The sequence below is a fragment of the Oryctolagus cuniculus genome, chromosome 4 (genome assembly GCF_964237555.1).
Source record: "Oryctolagus cuniculus chromosome 4, mOryCun1.1, whole genome shotgun sequence".
NCBI lineage: Eukaryota > Metazoa > Chordata > Mammalia > Lagomorpha > Leporidae > Oryctolagus > Oryctolagus cuniculus.
Genome location: NC_091435.1, coordinates 133876567 through 133893844, shown reverse-complemented (window position 1 = coordinate 133893844; position 17278 = coordinate 133876567). Strand labels below are relative to the sequence as shown.

The 17278-nt window shown below is 37.2% G+C and overlaps 1 long non-coding RNA gene across 5 annotated transcripts in view; it reads left to right on the top strand.

Moving 5' to 3' along the window:
• LOC103350411 (collagen, type I, alpha 1b) overlaps positions 1-17278 on the top strand; it is a 335748-nt gene that overhangs the window by 300356 nt on the left and 18114 nt on the right. The window lies entirely within an intron of this gene.

Genomic DNA, 17278 nt, shown 5'->3' with positions numbered 1-17278 from the left:
AGAGGCCCAAGGACTTGGACCATTTCTGCAGTTCTCTCAGGTGCACTAGCAGGAAGCTGGATGGGAAGTGGATCAGCCAGGACTTGAACTTGTGCCCATATGGGATGCCAGCATTGCCGGCAGAGGCTAACCACAGCGACAGTTTCTAACTTATAACATTTTCACAGCTGCCCTATGAGTTATTTCTTATCATCTCTACTGTGCACATGGGAAAATTGATGCATAAAGTGTTTAAATATCTTGCCTATTTAACTGTTGAAGAATAAAGCTGAGATTTGCATGCTGGTATTCTTACCTTAGCCTGTTAACATTTGTTTTTTGTTTTTTTTTTAAAAAAAACACTTTATTTAGTATATTTGTAGTTAATCTTTACTTTTTTTTTTTTTTTTTTTGAGAGGAAGCAAGCAGGAGAGAGCACGTGAGTGAGTGTGGGTGCTCATTCACTAGTTCACTCTCCACATGCCTTCCCAATAGTTCAAGACTGATCCAGGGTTAGGCTGGTTGTGACCAAATTTAAGGTCCAATGGGGCCATGCGCAGTGGCACAATAGGTTAATCCTCTGCCTGTAGCACTGGCATCCCATATGGGGAGCTGGTTCTAGTCCTGGCTGCTCCTCTTCCAATCTGGCTCTCTTCTATGACCTGCAAAAGCAGTGGAAGATGGCCCAAGTGTTTGGGCCCTTACACTTTGTGGGAGATCCAGAAGAAGCTCCTGGCTCCTAGCTTCAGATTGGCACAGCTCTGGCTATTGCAGCCATTTGGGAAGTAAACCAGCAGATAGAAATCCTTTTCCTTGTCTCTCTCTCTCTCACTGTAACTCTACCTCTCAAAAAAAAAAAAAAAATTAAGAGCCAAAACTCAATCCAGGTTTCCCACATGGATGGCAGGAAGCCAATTATTTGAGAGTCAATACTGTTGCCTCTCAGAGTCTGCATTAGCAGGAAACTAGACTGAGGATAAGGAGCCAGGTATATAATCTAGGTACACCCATATGAGATGACGGTTTCTCAAGGGGCATCTTGAGCACAGAGAATTATAGAGAAAGAGAGGAAGAGAGGGAGAATCGGGGCGGGGGGTGGAGGCTGAAAGAGAGAGAAGGACATCCATATCTCAAAGTTCCTATTGGTTTCTTATCCAACTTTCAAAAATTTCCCATATGCTTTTGTTTTGTCTTTCCATTCTTGATTTTGATATATCATATTTTACCCCTACTTTTAGGTCTCTGAAACAGATACCAAATCTCAAAAGCTCCAAATACTGCTTATTAGTGTAGTACTTAAATGTAACAAGCCTTAGTTAGTGGCATTCTTTGAGTATCTTATAGAAATGTTTCATCAGCCAATTTTATATGTTTTCTTTCTTATATTTTTTTAAAAAATTATTTACTTGAAAGCCAGAATTATAGAGAAAGAGAGGAAGAGAGGGAGAATGGGGGGGGGACAGAAAGAGAGAGAGAGAGAGAGAGAGAGAGGGGACTCTCCCAACTGCTGGTTCATTCTCCAAATGGCCATAACAGCCAGGGCTGGGTCATGCAGGAGCCAAGAGCCAGGAACTTCATCTGAGTCTCCCACGAGGTTGCAGGGGCCAACTTCCGCTTTCCCAGATGCATTAGCAGGGAGCTGTATCAGAAGTGGAGCAACCAGAACATGAATGAACAGCACCCATATGGGATGCCATTGCTGCAGGTGGCAGCTTAACCCTTCACACCACAGTGCAAGCCCGTGTTTCTTTCTTTAAGAAGTTATCTTGTCTTCTCATGTTGTGCCATTATTTTTGTTTAATACATTTCAAAAATTTAAGACATTGACAAATAGGAAAGACAATTTGAAAATACAAAATATAGAGAGCCAGAGCTGTGCTGCAGCAGGTTAAAACCACGGCCTGCAATGCCTGCATCCCATGTGAACACCAGATCAAATACTGGCAGCTCCACTTCCTATCCAGCTCCCTGCTAAAGCACCTGGGAAAGCAGCAGAGGATAGACAAAATACTTGGGTCCCTGCGCTCACGTGGAAGACCCAGAAAGAAGCTCCTGGCTCCAGCTTCAGCTTGGCCTAGCCCCTATCATTGCCACCATTTAGGGAGTGAACCAGCAGATGGAAGATCTCTCTCTCTCTCTCTCTCTCTCTCTGTCTCTTCTTCTCTCTTTAAATTTCTTCATTTCAAATAAATGAATAAATCTTTAACAAAAAACTTTAAAAAATATTATGTATTAAACTCTTAAAATTGTTTATCCTAAGAAATCCTGCACTTAACCAAATATTGAAATTTTTCAGCCAGTGGAGAAAAAGGAATTAAGAAATTGAGAGCTTCAGACCTAAGAAGGTTATATTTCCTACATGATTTTAAATATTAAAATAGTTTTTATTGCTTAAAGCTAAGATAATGAGTCAGAAAATCAAATCTAGTAACACTAATTGAATCTGGAGTTGACCCAATTCAGTAGGTTTGTAGACCATCAAAACAGACAGCTGCATAGTTCACAACTGTCAACAGGAGACCACAAAGGCAGTGCCATGAAGATACCCACTACCATAAAACGGATGCTTGTTCTTACACTGCAGCAAGCAGCCTTTTTTAAAAAATACTGATTGCTATTATGTTATAATCAATTGTAGTCCATATTGTATTTCTTAATTAATTGACATAACATTTTCAAAAAGCAGTAACTGAGTAGTGTTGATTTTTCAGTGGTGTAATAGAACTGTTTGTACTAGCTTGCAAGAACTTGTGATTGCTATATTTTCAAAAAAAATTTAGAACCAGTTATTAAATATAGCCATTATTAAAAATTAAATGTTATAAATTTTCAAATAAGCTGTTTGATTTTATGTGTTAACATGGCTAAATATAGATGCCCAGAAAGGTAGTAGAACATTATCTCTGGGTGTATCTGGGAGAGTGTTTCTGGAAGTGATTAGCACTTGAATCAGTAGACTGTGTGAAAAAAGATCTGCTCTCACCAAAGTGAAGGACATCATCTAGTTCATTGAGGGCTCCAAAGGAACAAATAGGCAAGAGAAAGATGAATTCTCTATCTTTCTAGACCTAGGACATCCATCTTCCCTTTCCCTCAGATATTGGAGCTCTGTGTTTCCAGGCCTCTGGACTCTAGGATTTAACCCCAGTACCTCCCTGTTTCTGTAGCTGTAACAGAATACAAGGGACTGGGTATTTCATTAAAAAAATAATTTCCTCACAAATCTGGAGGCTGGGAGTCCAAGTTCAAGGCAAAACTATCAGGCAATGGTCTTTTGGCCACATCCTCACATAGCAAGAGGTGGAAGAATAAGAGGCCAAAAGAAACACAGCCTCAAGGTCCTCTTTAGAAAGACGTTAATCCACTCATACTCCTGAGGTCACCTCCCATGAGGCTTCACCTCTTTAACAGTGTTGCTCTGAGGATTATGAAATGTTATGGGTTGCGTTCAAGTCATAGCATAACTTTTCCTGCAATCACCAATTGCCAGGTGACTGAATTATATCACCAGCTCCCCCTGTCCCTCAGCTTATAGATCATAAGCTCCCTAATCTCGTAAACTAATGGTAAGCCACATCATGTATCTCTAGATAAACTACTTCTCTGGAGGACTCTGACTGATACAACAACCAATATTAAAGGTGCAGCGCTTCCTGATTAGTAATTAAACTATAATTATTTTTGTTCTTGAGGTTACTTACATCTATTGTACCTATATTGTTGAACAACTATACAAGTGTGATGATGTGCAACAGCTTGCCTCTTCTCAACTTTGCATTTGATGCCAGGTTTCATACTGCTAACTTGAAATTGACTATAGTAGGCTACCATAGAAATTGATGAACCATACAATCTTCCTACCATTGTCTTACTCAGCACCACGTAGAACCAGTTTTTTAAACATTGATCAGCATATCACTGACTTACTGAAATTTTGACTTAAATTTGAAATTAATATTTTCAATATTCATCATAAACGTCAACATGTTAGATGGACTTTATGGTCAAGGACTTATTGTCTTTGATCAGAAACAATAATTAGAAATAATTGATAAATTTAATGTTTATTTCATTCAACTAATGGGTATCCAGTGTTGCTAAGCTCAGTGAGATTGTCTAAAGCAAGGAGTCCATTGGAAACAGCTTTATAAAATTTTCAGTTGAATTGCAATATACTTTTTAAAGATATTGTTGATAACTTACATAACTCAGTTTGGAGGATCAAATGAATTTGGAGAATTTCTTTCATATTCAAATACTGCATTGATTTTGCTTTTTCTCAGCTGTTGGACCACATTGTCCAATATAAGTGGTGAATCTTGTAGTTGATGGTCTCCACCTTTATTTTGTTAGGAATCTCAGAGACAAATTATGCTTCCCTTTTTAACAATTTTACAAAATCTTCCGAGCAACCTGAGCACTGGCTTTGTTTTATTATTCTGTCTTTATATTCTATTAAAGATATATATTTTATCTATTTGTGGTGGATATTTATGGAACTTTCTGATCAATATTTCTTATCTGGGACTTCTCTCTTCTCCACACCTTCATGGATCTACTTAACCAGACGCTTGGCCATAAGTGATTGGGTCTTGACTTGGGCTGAATGAGACTCTTTTCTTTGAACTGGACTTGGGCAGAAAGAGGCAAGTCAATCTCTCTTCAGGGATCTCTAAAAAAATTAAAACCTAGTGCACTTCATGACCCCTCTGGACCAAGAACAAAGGAAGTTGGTCAATGCTGAGAAAGCAGCATGGAACAGATGTTGGGCAAGAGCCCAGCGGAGAAACACTTGGGGAATGTGCTGACTATATTAGATTCCATATCCAATTGATCCTGAGGCAAAGCTGCATTACTGTCCTTGGATTCTCTGAGAAGCCCTCAAATCCTAATACTAAATTTTTTTAGTTTGTTACTTCTAAAAGTTTTCTGCTTCTTGCAAGCAAAAGATTCCTGACAAACAATAAATTTTATTCTGTTATGCATGCTTCTGTTAGATAATTATCTGTTGATAATGAGGTAGATATAAATAAATAAAATCTATATAATCAGTGCTATATTGTTTTAATATTTTATATTAACAAACTTCCTAGTGACATTAAGACAAATGCCTTATGAAGACAAACCTAGGTGCTTCTTAATGAAATACATGAAAATTATCTGTTTTGCCAGGTATAATGGAGAAGAAAACAATTCAGCAATTTTGTTTTGTGGCTCAAAATTTTGCCACTTCTACCACCCTTTCTCTCGTGATTATTACTGCTCTTTCTTTTCTTCTTCCTTCTAGTTTCCTTGATTTTTCTTCTCATTTGTCATTATAATTAATTTTGAGCATAACCCGTTATCATTCATGTTTCATTCCTCTCCATATTTTATTATATGGTCTGTGTTCTGACCTGACATGTTCATCTTTTATTGCTGCTGTAACAAATTGCTGCAAACTTAATGCATTAAAATAACAGAATTTAGTATTTTCTGTATGTCAGAAATCTGTATGGATTCTACAAGACTAAAATCAAAGTGTTGGCAGGGAAAACCTTTTCATGCCACTTGTTCATAAAATTCAGTTCATTGTGGGGCCGGTGCGGTGGCGCACTAGGTTAATCCTCCACCTGTGGCGCCGGCATCCCATATGGGCACCGGGTTCTAGCCACGGATGTTCCTCTTCCAGTCCTGCTGTGGCCCGGGAAGGCAGTGGAGGATGGCCCAAGTACTTGGATGTCTGCACCTGTGTGGGAGACCAGGAAAGAAGCTCCTGGCTCCTGGCTCCTGGCTCCTGGCTTTGGATCGGCGTAGCTCTGGCCGTGGCTGCGATTTGGAGAGTAAACCAATGGAAGGAAGACCTTTCTCTCTCTCTCTCTCTCTCTCTCTCTCTCTCTCTCTCTCTCACTGTCATTTGTCTACCTGTCAAATAAATAAATAAAAATCTTTTCAAAAAAATTCAGTTCATTGTGAGTATAGGACCTGCCAGTTGTCATCAGAGGAGTGTTCCCAGTCTCCAGATCATCCACATTCGTTGGTTTGTGGCCTCCATCCTCCATCTTCAAAGCAAGCAATAGCAAATCAAATTCTTATGCTACATCTCTCTGACCAATTCTCTTGCCATCCTCTTTAGTGAGAAGGACTCATTAATTTGATTAAGACCACCTGGAATTGTCTCCTATCAATCAAGGTCTTTTTTCATTTTAATCATATCAGTAAAGTAACATATCCACAAGTTCCAGCTGTTTGGGCATGATTATATTTGGGGAGCCATTATTCTGCCACAATTGCCATGATTCAACCATCTCATTCCTTTGGATCACAATTTGGATTTATTTTAGACATCGCATATGAGACTCTCATTATAACCCTTTGACATAATGCATCATTTTGCCTAACTGAGATGATATTAGCAGTGTTATACTTCCTTTATTTGCCCTTTCTTCTGTATTTCCAGCGATGGTATTGGCAATAAAATCTACTCATTTATCCAGCATCAAGATTATCCTTGACTTCACCCTCACCACCATTTTCTACTTTGAAAATTACTAAGTCCTTTTGATTTTGAGCCCACTATCTTTTCTTTTTTTTTTTAACTTTTATTTAATGAATATAAATTTCCAAAGTACGATTTATGGATTACAATGGCTTCCCCCACATACCGTCCCTCCCACCCACTACCCTCCCCTTTCCCACTCCCTCTCCCCTTCCATTCACATCAAGATTCATTTTCGATTATCTTAATATACAGAAGATCAGTTTAGTATACATTAAGTAAGGATTTCAACAGTTTGCTCACACAAAAACAAAAAGTGAAAAATAATAGATGATTTTTTTTAAATGATGATGAAATCAGATCAGACCTATTGTCATGTTTAATCCCAGTGAGAGTCAAGTTGGGAGTTGACAATTTTTTTTTTTTTTTTTTTTTTTTTTTACAGAGGATCAGTTTAGTATACATTAGGTAAAGATTTCAACAGTTTGCACCCCCATAAAAAAACAAAGTGAAATATATTGTTTGAGTACTCGTTATAGCATTAAATCTCAATACACAGCACATTAAGGACAGAGATCCTACATGAGGAGTAAGTGCACAGTGACTCCTGTTGTTGACTTTACCAATTGACACTCCTGTTTATGGCATCAGTAATCTCCCTATGCACCAGTCATGAGTTTCCAAGGCTATGGAAGCCCCTTGAGTTCTCCGACTCTTATCTTGTTTAGACAAGCTCATAGTCAAAGTGGAGGTTCTCTCCTCCCTTCAGAGAAAGGTACCTCCTTCTTTGAAGACCTGTTCTTTCCACTGGGATCTCACTCGCAGAGATCTTTTGCCAGAGTGTCTTGGCTTTCCATGCCTGAAATACTCTCATGGGCTTTTCAGCCAGATCCGAATTGAGCCCACTATCTTTTCAAATCTGATTCTTTCCCTTCATGCTCCCTCTCCTAGTTGATACACATTATTACCCCTCCAAACCCTTACAGAGTTGTAATCATTCTCTAAGTTTATATTTATTTCCTTCTCGTTCCCCAGTACATTCTCAAATATTTTTCTTTCATCAACTTTGATCGCATATCTCCCTTCTTACACAGTTTGGTTGCTTTGTCTCAGCCATGAAAATTATCAACCACCTGGCTTCTATCTATCTGTTCATCTTTATCTTCCTTGTTTTCTTTCTCGTAGCTTTATATATCTCATATACTTTATAAGTTTCTCTTTTCAGCATTTCTCTTCCTATAGCAGGTGTTTTAGTTTTTGCTTTTACCATCTTTTACTCCTCTTGGATTTTACCTTCTTAATATGATCACTCAATTTCTTTCATCCTTATATACCAAAGAGCCCGCCATTGTGCTTTATGCATAGAAGAAATAGAACACTGATGACTGAATGGACCTATACAAGTAGCAAGATCTAAAAAAGTTTATAGAATACATATTTCAAATCCAGATTCTTAGCTACTTAATTAATCACTGCTAACCAGGAAAATAAAAAAGAAACCAAAAGTTTAGTTTTTCCTAACACTGGAAGTTTAGCAATTGGAAAGGAGTACCTAGTTTTTGGATAGAGTTTATGCGCAAATGATGTCAGGGCTCCTGAAAATTTTTAAAGTACTGAACAAATAAATAACTACTAGTGCAAAGTTTATATATTCATGGAAACCCTTTTGGTAAGCTAGTTTCAAGATCATTTTTTAATGCTTTTTCATTGTATCCATTGCAATTAAATGACTTCATACATGTAATTATGTGGCATAGCCATCCAGACAATATATTATGGAACTGTGTAAAACAAGTCATCCAGATTTGTACTTCTTCGGGGCTCTGTTAGAACTTAATCTGTTTCTGGCCACCCACCGAGCTGGCCTGGAAGAAGCTGCCTTTTGATCTCTTTTATGAAATGACCTTTGAGGGCAAAAATAGATGAGAATAAACCTTAAAAGGTTTGTTATAAATATTCTGTTTGGCATTATGTATCTTTCCAAAATGCCAGAATAAAGCACTTCAACTAAAAAGGGTCACTTTAATGTCTTGGACAAATAGGGCTAAGTCCGCAGTCTTGCGCCCTTTGGACCGCGCTAGTCAACAAATCTGCCTCCCAGACCCAGGGAATTTCCTTATCCTGAGGCTAGGGGGCAAATGAGGAAGAAGAAACTTCCAAGCTTAGAGTCCTGGAACTGGCCTTTTATTATTTTGGCATCCCTTCTGCCCTCTAATCCTCAGTCTTTGCAGTCTGTGTAACCAGCCAATGCTCCCATCTGTCATCAGGAGCAACATATGTACTCAGAAGGGAGAAAGAGTTCATATTAATGATGCCAACTTGCTCTGTCCTCCTTTAATCAGAGAAGGCTTAGTTAAAGCCTGTGTCAAGGCTGCAGGTGAATACAGCTCATGTTTCCAAGTGCAGTGGGTTCCAAGACTATTAGAGCAATATATATATATATACACATATATATATATTTTATATACATATAATGTTACATTAAGATTAAATATAACAGTGGTTGCTGTTAAACTCTGAAAATTTCTTTGAAAAAAAAATGATCAAAGGAAGAATGAGTCCTCTTACAGCATTTAAGTCTTTTTTCAACACTTTAAGATTCTGAATTAGATTAGGCAGCTCACTCTCCTTCTCTGATTTACTCATTCATCAAACACTTACTTATAGATCACTCTGTGAGAGGTCCTAATTGATAGAAGTAGAACAACAGCCTAAAACACTCCATGTTCATGGGCTTATTTATGCTTTATATTCTCACTGTTAACAGTCTCAAGCTATCTACAATCTTTACCATGCACAGCTGCTGGATTTTCTTCATGCACATGTTTTTCATCTTTAACATCTCCTAGAACTGGCTTCTGCCTTAGTTTATTTTTAACCAAACCACCACCTGGTTTTGTTATGGCAGGGCTTGCCATAGGCTCTCTCAGTACCATCTCAGAGAAAATGACTTTCCTAATGGCTTTGTAGAAATGATCAGGTGGAATTTCAACAATAATAGTAAACCCCGGTGTAATGGAAGAGTCCAAAGTAATTGTACTGATGTGTTCATGTTGGGGTGGAGAAAGCTTTGGCAGGTAGAAAGTTGACATGATTTTAAAAGGAAAAAGGAGACCAAAAGGGTTTGAAATCACAGAGTTCAACAAGGAAATTGTTTTTCCCATGTGGGCATAGAACAAATTAATCATTCAGAACATATGAAAGACATGGAAAGAAAAGTTCTAAAGCAAACTTAGATTTAATGAAATAATAAAGAAAAATCTGGTATATATCCTAAGAAAAGATAATAGCAACTCCAAGGAAAGTATCAGCTCCCCCTCATCCCACTACTTCCCTAACCTTATTTATACCAAGGCAGATGGTTTTATGATTGAAAGACAGCACACTGATTATACTGAAGAAGCACTAAAGTAGAGAGAAAATGTGAGGAACACCAGAAAATAAAACCATATGAGTTCAAGTGAAGCATATTTGGAGAAAGCCTATATAAAATTTACTTCATGCTTTAACTTTTATTTAACTTTTAAACTTATTATTTCAGAATGGTTTTAAATTTACAAAACAAGAATTGTGAAATCGTACAAAGGGTTTCCAGCTTCCCTTATTGTTAACATCTTACATTAACATAACACATTTTTCATAATTAGTGAACCAACAACAGCTTCTCCTATTTTTTATCCAAATTCCCTCTATACCTCTTAATTCTTGCAGGCTCTAGTAATCAATATTCTGTGTTCAGATTGAGTTGTTTTATTTTTAGCTCCCACATAGGAGAGACAATATGTGACATTTGCCTTTCTGTGGCTGGCTTCTTTTATTTAACATGATGTCTCCAGTTCCATGCATTTGGCTGCCAAAATATAATTTTATTCTTGAATAGTATTCTATTATGTATATTACTAAATTTTCTTTATCCTTTCAAGTAATGATGAACATCTTGGTTGATTCCATATCTTGGTTATTATGAACAGTGTTACAATAAACATGATGGAGCAGGTGTGTTTTGGGTATAGCTAAAGCAATTCTGAGCAAACAGGGAAACAAGAAAAAATCAAGCAGGAGGCATCACCATACCTAATTTCAGAGCATACTACAAATGTATAGTAATTAATACAGCATGGTACGGGCATGAGAATCTACACATAAATCAATGGAACAGAGTAGAGAGCCCAGACATTTATCCATGCATATTTAGCCAACTGATTTTTGATAAAGGTGCCAAGAACATGTATTGGAGGAAGAGAATCTTTTCAGTAAATTGTACTTATAAACTGAACATACATATGTAGAAGAAAGAAAATAGATCTTTACCTCTCACCATATGCAAAAATCACCTCAAGATGTATCAAAGACATAAATGTTAAGAAGTGAGACTGTGAAATTGCTAAAAAGAAAAACAAAAACAGGGGAAACACTTCAAGACATTGGTATAGGATTTTTTAAATTTAATTTTAATTAATTTTTTTAAATTTAATTTTTTAATTGGTGTAATTTTTTTAATAAAACCTCAAAAGCTCAGGCAACAAAAACAAAACTAGAAAAATGGAATTATATCAAACTCAGAAGCTTCTGTACAGAAAAGAAATGCTCAATACAGTGAAAAGATATCTAAGAGAATGGAGGAAAATATTTACAAGATACTTAAGGGATGTCTATCTAGAATACATCAGCAATTCAAGAAAGTCAACAATAAAAACAGTCAATCCAGTTAAGATATGTGCAGAGCTGCTGAACAGACAGTTCGCAAAAGAAGGAATACATAGGACTGGTGCTGTGGTGTAGCAGTAAAGCCTCCGCCTGCAGTGCCAGCATCCCATATGGGTGCTGGTTCAAGTCCCGGCTGCTCCCTTCTGATCCAGCTCTCTGCTATGATCTGGGAAAGCAGTGGAAGATGGCCCAAGTCCTTGGGTCCCTGTACGTGCATGGGAAGACTTAGAGGAAGCTCCTGGCTTCAGATCAGCGCAGCTCCAGCCGTTGCAGCCAACCAGGGAGTGAACCAGCTGATGGAAGACCTCTCTCTCTCTCTGCCTCTCCTCTCTCTGTGTAACTCTGACTTTCAAATAAATAAAAAAGGGGGAATACAAACATCCAACAGATATATGAAGAAATGTTCAATATCATTAGCCATCAAGGGAATGGAAATCCAACTATTATTTTATAAATTATTTATTTACTTGACAGAGAGAGAAAGAGAGACAGAGAGACAGGCAGCTCCTATCTACTGGTCCACTCTCCAAATGCTTGCAACAGCAGAGACTGGGACAGGCTAAAGCTAGGAGCCTGGAAGTCAACCCAATTCTCCCATTTGGTGGCAGGGGCCCAATACTTGAGTCATCACCTGTTGCCTCCCAGGATGTACATTGCCAGGAAGATGGAGTCAAGAGTGGAGCAGGGACTCAAATCCTGGCACTCAGATAGGGATTGTAGGCATCCCTACCTTCATCTTAACTGCTGTACTGAATGCCTGACCCCATGCTTTTATCTTAATGAATAAATGACATTTAACTAACTTCTGAAAGATTACAGTTTATTGAATGTATTAAATATATAAAACAGGTTGCAAGTTCAAATCTGTAATAACATTTAAAATTCTGAGAAAATGAGGATATAATTATAATTTTTAACTCTAATTGCCTAAATGTCAACATAAGTCTATTTTAACAGAATTTACCTATTATTTATTGAATATCTAAGAAATGTCAGTTACCTTCATATTCACATGATTTATAGTGATGATCTATGATATTGCTATTCTAATTTTGCACATATTTACATAAAATATTTATACCAAAATATATTCAAAATTTATACCACTTATAAAAGTTAAAAAGCTTTACTACTTTGAGAGAGAAAGATATTCCATCCACTAGCTCATTCCCCAAATGGTCTCAATGGTGAAGCTGGACCAGGTGGAATAGAGGAGACAAGAGCTCCACCCAGGTCTCTCATGTGGGTGGCAAGGGCCCAAGTACCTGAGCCATCCTTCCTTGCCTTCCCAGGCACATCAGCAGGGAGCTGGATGGGAAGCGAAGCAACTGGGACTCTAACTGCTGCTGGTGCTGTGATATGAGATGCTGGCATTTCATGTGGCAGTTTAGGATGTTTCACCAAAATGCTAGCTCCGAAATTTGTATTCTTAACTAGTGGAGAGGGTGAGTGCTTTTCAGATAGTTATTGGCCCATTATGTTTCTTCTTTTGTACAGTTCTTCAACCTAATCCCCCCCCCCTTTTTAACTCAAGTGTTTGTCTAGTTTTTGTTGATCTGCATGAATCTGTAAATCAACAATTTAGTTTCTCTCATGTATTTCAAATGTCTTCCCCCAGTTCAGCATACAAAACCTAATTTTGAAAACATTGCATTTCATTGAATAAAATAAATCCAACCACAGGAAAAGTCTTTAGTTTTTACTTTAAGTTCAGTTTAAAGGAAAAATATTGGGTCAACAGTTGCTGCATTCTGTTTAAAAATAGATTTCTATAACAATTTTAGTTTATCATTTTGAAGATGCATTACCACTTAAAGATGTTTAAAGCACAATATTACCTTAATTACTTATAAGATTATTAAACAATATTAGTTATTTTAGAATAATTACAGAAACAAGAAGTATAACCAAGATGACTGGAATTTAACCTTTGAACGAGGAAATTTAGAACCTCATATTGTGACTTTCTGATTTTGGATACAGAAAGATCCTTAGAGATCTACCCACAGGTAGAAATTGCTACCAGTAGTCTTTTTCCCATGACGCCCATAATGCATATTAATGAGAACATTGACATCTGTGTGGTTCCTGTGCAAGATTTTATTTTCCTTCTTTCAATGCGCTGATTCTTTCCACTCTGTTTTTATTTGCTGACAGTAGAAAATATGTCTACAGTTCATTCACATAATGAATGGGGTGGGAAATTAATTCTATGGGGACTAAGATTGTTTGGTTTGTCATGAGACAGACTCGACATTTACAGCTTTTTCCCTTTTGTGCTATTGCAGTACATTGTTAAAAGATTGTGCCATAAATCCGAAAGCATGTTTTGCAAAGTTCATATCTGCATTTGCTACCTTTAATATTAATAGGAGTGTATCTTTAAAGTGAGTAAATTGAGAAAGTGGCTGAAACTATAGTTTATAAAAGAAGATTAGTGGGTTTAATATGCACTGGAGAGTAAAAGAAAAATCTTATTACTGTATGGAGAAATTACCTCATAAAGAAGCTAATACAGCAGGCTGGGGAGTAATTTTTAACAAGGTTTTTATGATGCACAAGTGTAGGCAAGTTAATGAACTTATCTTTCTAGTTATTTTCAGATTGTAACGATGCTCTTCTTTTCTAGTTCTTGTGCTTTAAAAAGTAAAATACATTTAATCACCTACAATAAAATTAATTCATTACTTTAATAAATCAAGTACAATCTTATACTGTACACTTAAATGTTGTTGCAATAATGCTAGAAACCAGATCAGGTGCTAATGTTTAGTATGGATCAGAGCAAAAGGTAACCATGGAGTTTATTTATTATTTAAATTAAAATGTCTCATTTTGACAGTGCACAGTCATTTTGGGAAGAGTTGACTCCCTTTTCAGCCATTGGATGCAGGAAATAGAGACAAAAGAATGAGAAAATACTTTGTTTTTATCATCATACACCTTGCAGCATGGCCATCTAGTCTCTGAAATTCACCCAGAAAGATTCTGAAGAATTGTAAATTTTTCAGAAAATAACTCGGGGGAATGTGGTCAACCCAGGATGCCCATCTGCCAGCACCTTACATGGAATGGTGAGGGGTTATTTAGGACGATCGTGTCTGCATTTTTCTGATGAAAGAGAAAATACAAATTGATGAATCCTCATACTGATTGCTGAGATGCTTGCTATGCTAGAAATATGAGGAATTTGTTTTAAAAAGGTGAAAGATATTTTAAGTGGACAAATATATGATATGAAAGTAACTCCATTTACATTATCTCCTCTAAGTCATATTTAAGATAACAGATTCTTCAGCATCACTCCAAGTTATGATAGGTAAGATACAAACACATGCACATGTACATCCACACACATGGACACACACAGAACACCTTATTTTAATTTTTAACCTTTTGTAACATTGGAATACCAAATAACTTGAGTAAGGATGGGCAGTAGGGACTGGTATTGAAGCACAGCTTGAAACATTAGCACCCCATATTGGAACACCTGTTGAAGTCCCAGTTGCTCCACTTCTGATCCAGCTTCTTGCTAATGTGTCTGGGAGGCAGTGGATGTTGACTCACATACTTGGGCCCCTGACGTTCATATATGAGATCTCGTCTGAATTTCTGGCTTCAACCTGGCCTAGACTTCACTGTTGTGGCAACTGGGGGAGTGAACCAGCAGATGGATGATTTCTCTCCCTCTCCTCTTTCTCTCTGTTGTTCTGCCTTTAAAATAAATAAACCTTAAAAATAATTATCTGTATAAAATTCTATGTAAATGCCACCTTACAACCAATGTTGCATTTAGATTAACCTGTGAGGTAGGTGCCCACTATCTCCTGATTTTATCAACCTAATATCACAGCCTTTCATAGCACCATTTAGGGTCCTTGCATTGTACTACAGTCCAATGCTTGTTGCTAGGCTCTATTGTTGGAGAGTCTGTCCTGAGCATCACTCTGGTTGCTGGACATGTCTCACCTCTCTTTCTTCTCTACTTTTCTCCAAATTAAGACTTTTCTAGGTTGTGCTATTTCCTTGACAACTTCTCTGCATAATCACAATGTGTCATATTGAGATTAAATAGCTCACAGTAAAGTGCTAACCAGCAGGGACTAGCATTGTAGTAGCGCAGGTTAAGTCTCTTCCTGCAATGCTGGCATCCCATAGGAGCATCGGTTTGAGTTCTTGCTGCTCCACTTTCAAACCAGCTCCCTGCTAAAGCACCTGGGAAAGCAGAGGATGGCCCGAATGATTCAATCCCTGCCACTAGATGGAAGACCCAGATGAAGCTCCCAGCTCCTGGTTTCAGCCTGGTCCAGCTTTGGTTGTTTTGACCATTGGAGGAGTGAACCAACGGATGGAAGATCTCTCCTCCCTGCCCCCCATCTCTCCCTCTTTCTCTGCCTTTCAAATGAATAAATCTTAAAAAAAAAAAAAAAAAGTGCTAACCAGCTCATAGACTGCTGTCTTCCTACATATGCTGTATGATTCTGATCATTATAAATTCAGAAATGGTGGGAGGCTGAGATATGCTATTTAGAGTGCCCTTAAATTATTGCATATAAGAAGCAATCTACTCTGAGTTTCTATAAGATAGGCTTTGCCAGGTAACTTTAGATAAAAATAAAACATATCTATGTTTGAAAAAATTGCTAGTTTTACATGAAGTAATTTATAGAATACTTGGTCTAATGGAATATAATTGCTAATAGATATTGCATGTGTCTATGTTTGACATAAATGTAGGCAGAGCAAGAATGAACATACCTACTACACTTATATGGATTCACTAAATGTGCTATGCCTATGGATTGTTTTCTAATTTGCAGAAATTAAATTTATTAAATTACATCTAAATAATGGCAATCAAACCAATCCAGTTTTCAAAGGAAATAAACTGATAGAAAGGTAAAATTGTTATTAAATTATTTTTTATGATGAAATAACTGTACCCTGGTATGCCTTTCCATAAGAAGGGGTTTTACATCCAAAGTAATTCTTGGTTGTTGGCAAGAAGTCTTACAATTGCTGCCTAGAATAAATTCTAGAAATAGAACTTTTGTACCAAAATACATTAAAAAATTCAAAGGCTTTTAAAAATCTTTCAGAAAGGATCCTTGAAAAAATTTGACCATCTTAACTTTTCTTCAACAGTATATGAGTCCCTTATCTAAAGATAGCACTTTTGGTAAATTGATAGACATAAGTTTCATATCAGAAATAGTACTCGTTAAAACTCAGTATTTCCAAGAAAATGGACCAGAACTTCTGGTGATGAGTTAGAAAAGGAGTGATGATCTTTTTAAGGAATCATTTCATATACTTACAGTACTCCATTGAATTATCCCTTAATACTGGAATAGTTCAAAGTATTCTTTATTTTGTAATGTGACAAAAAAATTCAATGTGATAATTTCAATGTGCTGGTTGTCTAGTAATTAAAAACTTTCTTATCTGTGGCTTATGTTCTGGCTTTGAACTTGATTGATTGTAGGAATTTCATTTTCTCTTATGCTATTTCATAGGACAATGGAGCTATCAGAGGCCCTCAGAAATTTTTTGCTTTTATTTTTCTTGATGGTGGTGCAGTCAATTTAAAAGTTGATCATAAGGACAGCTGGGTGCAAGGACTGTGGTAAGCTGATGTTATCACTAGTGACTGTCTGAAAGAGACCAGATAATTTAGAGGTAGTCCATTTACAATAATTACATTCAGGGCCAAGTTGCATACAGTTGGTTATACATGTGTGTGTAGGCTTTTCCTGGAAATGGGGGTGAAATTATTGCAAATTACAGTGCATACGTGATTGTGTAAATAAAATATCAAATGGAAGTGAGTTTTTTGTTTTTAAATCAACTTATTTATTTGAAACAGTTACAGAAGGAGAGGGAGAGAGAGAGAGAAAAAGAGAGATCTTCCATCCACTGGTTCACTCCCCAGATAACCACAAGGGCTGAGGCTGTCAAGCCAAAGACAGGAGCTAGGAGCTTCTTCTGGTCTTCCACATGGGTGTACAGGAGTACAAACACTTAGGCCATCTTCTGCTGCTTTTCACAGACCATTAGCAGGCAGCTGGACTAGAAGTGGAGCAGGCAGGACTCAATCAGTGCCATATGGGA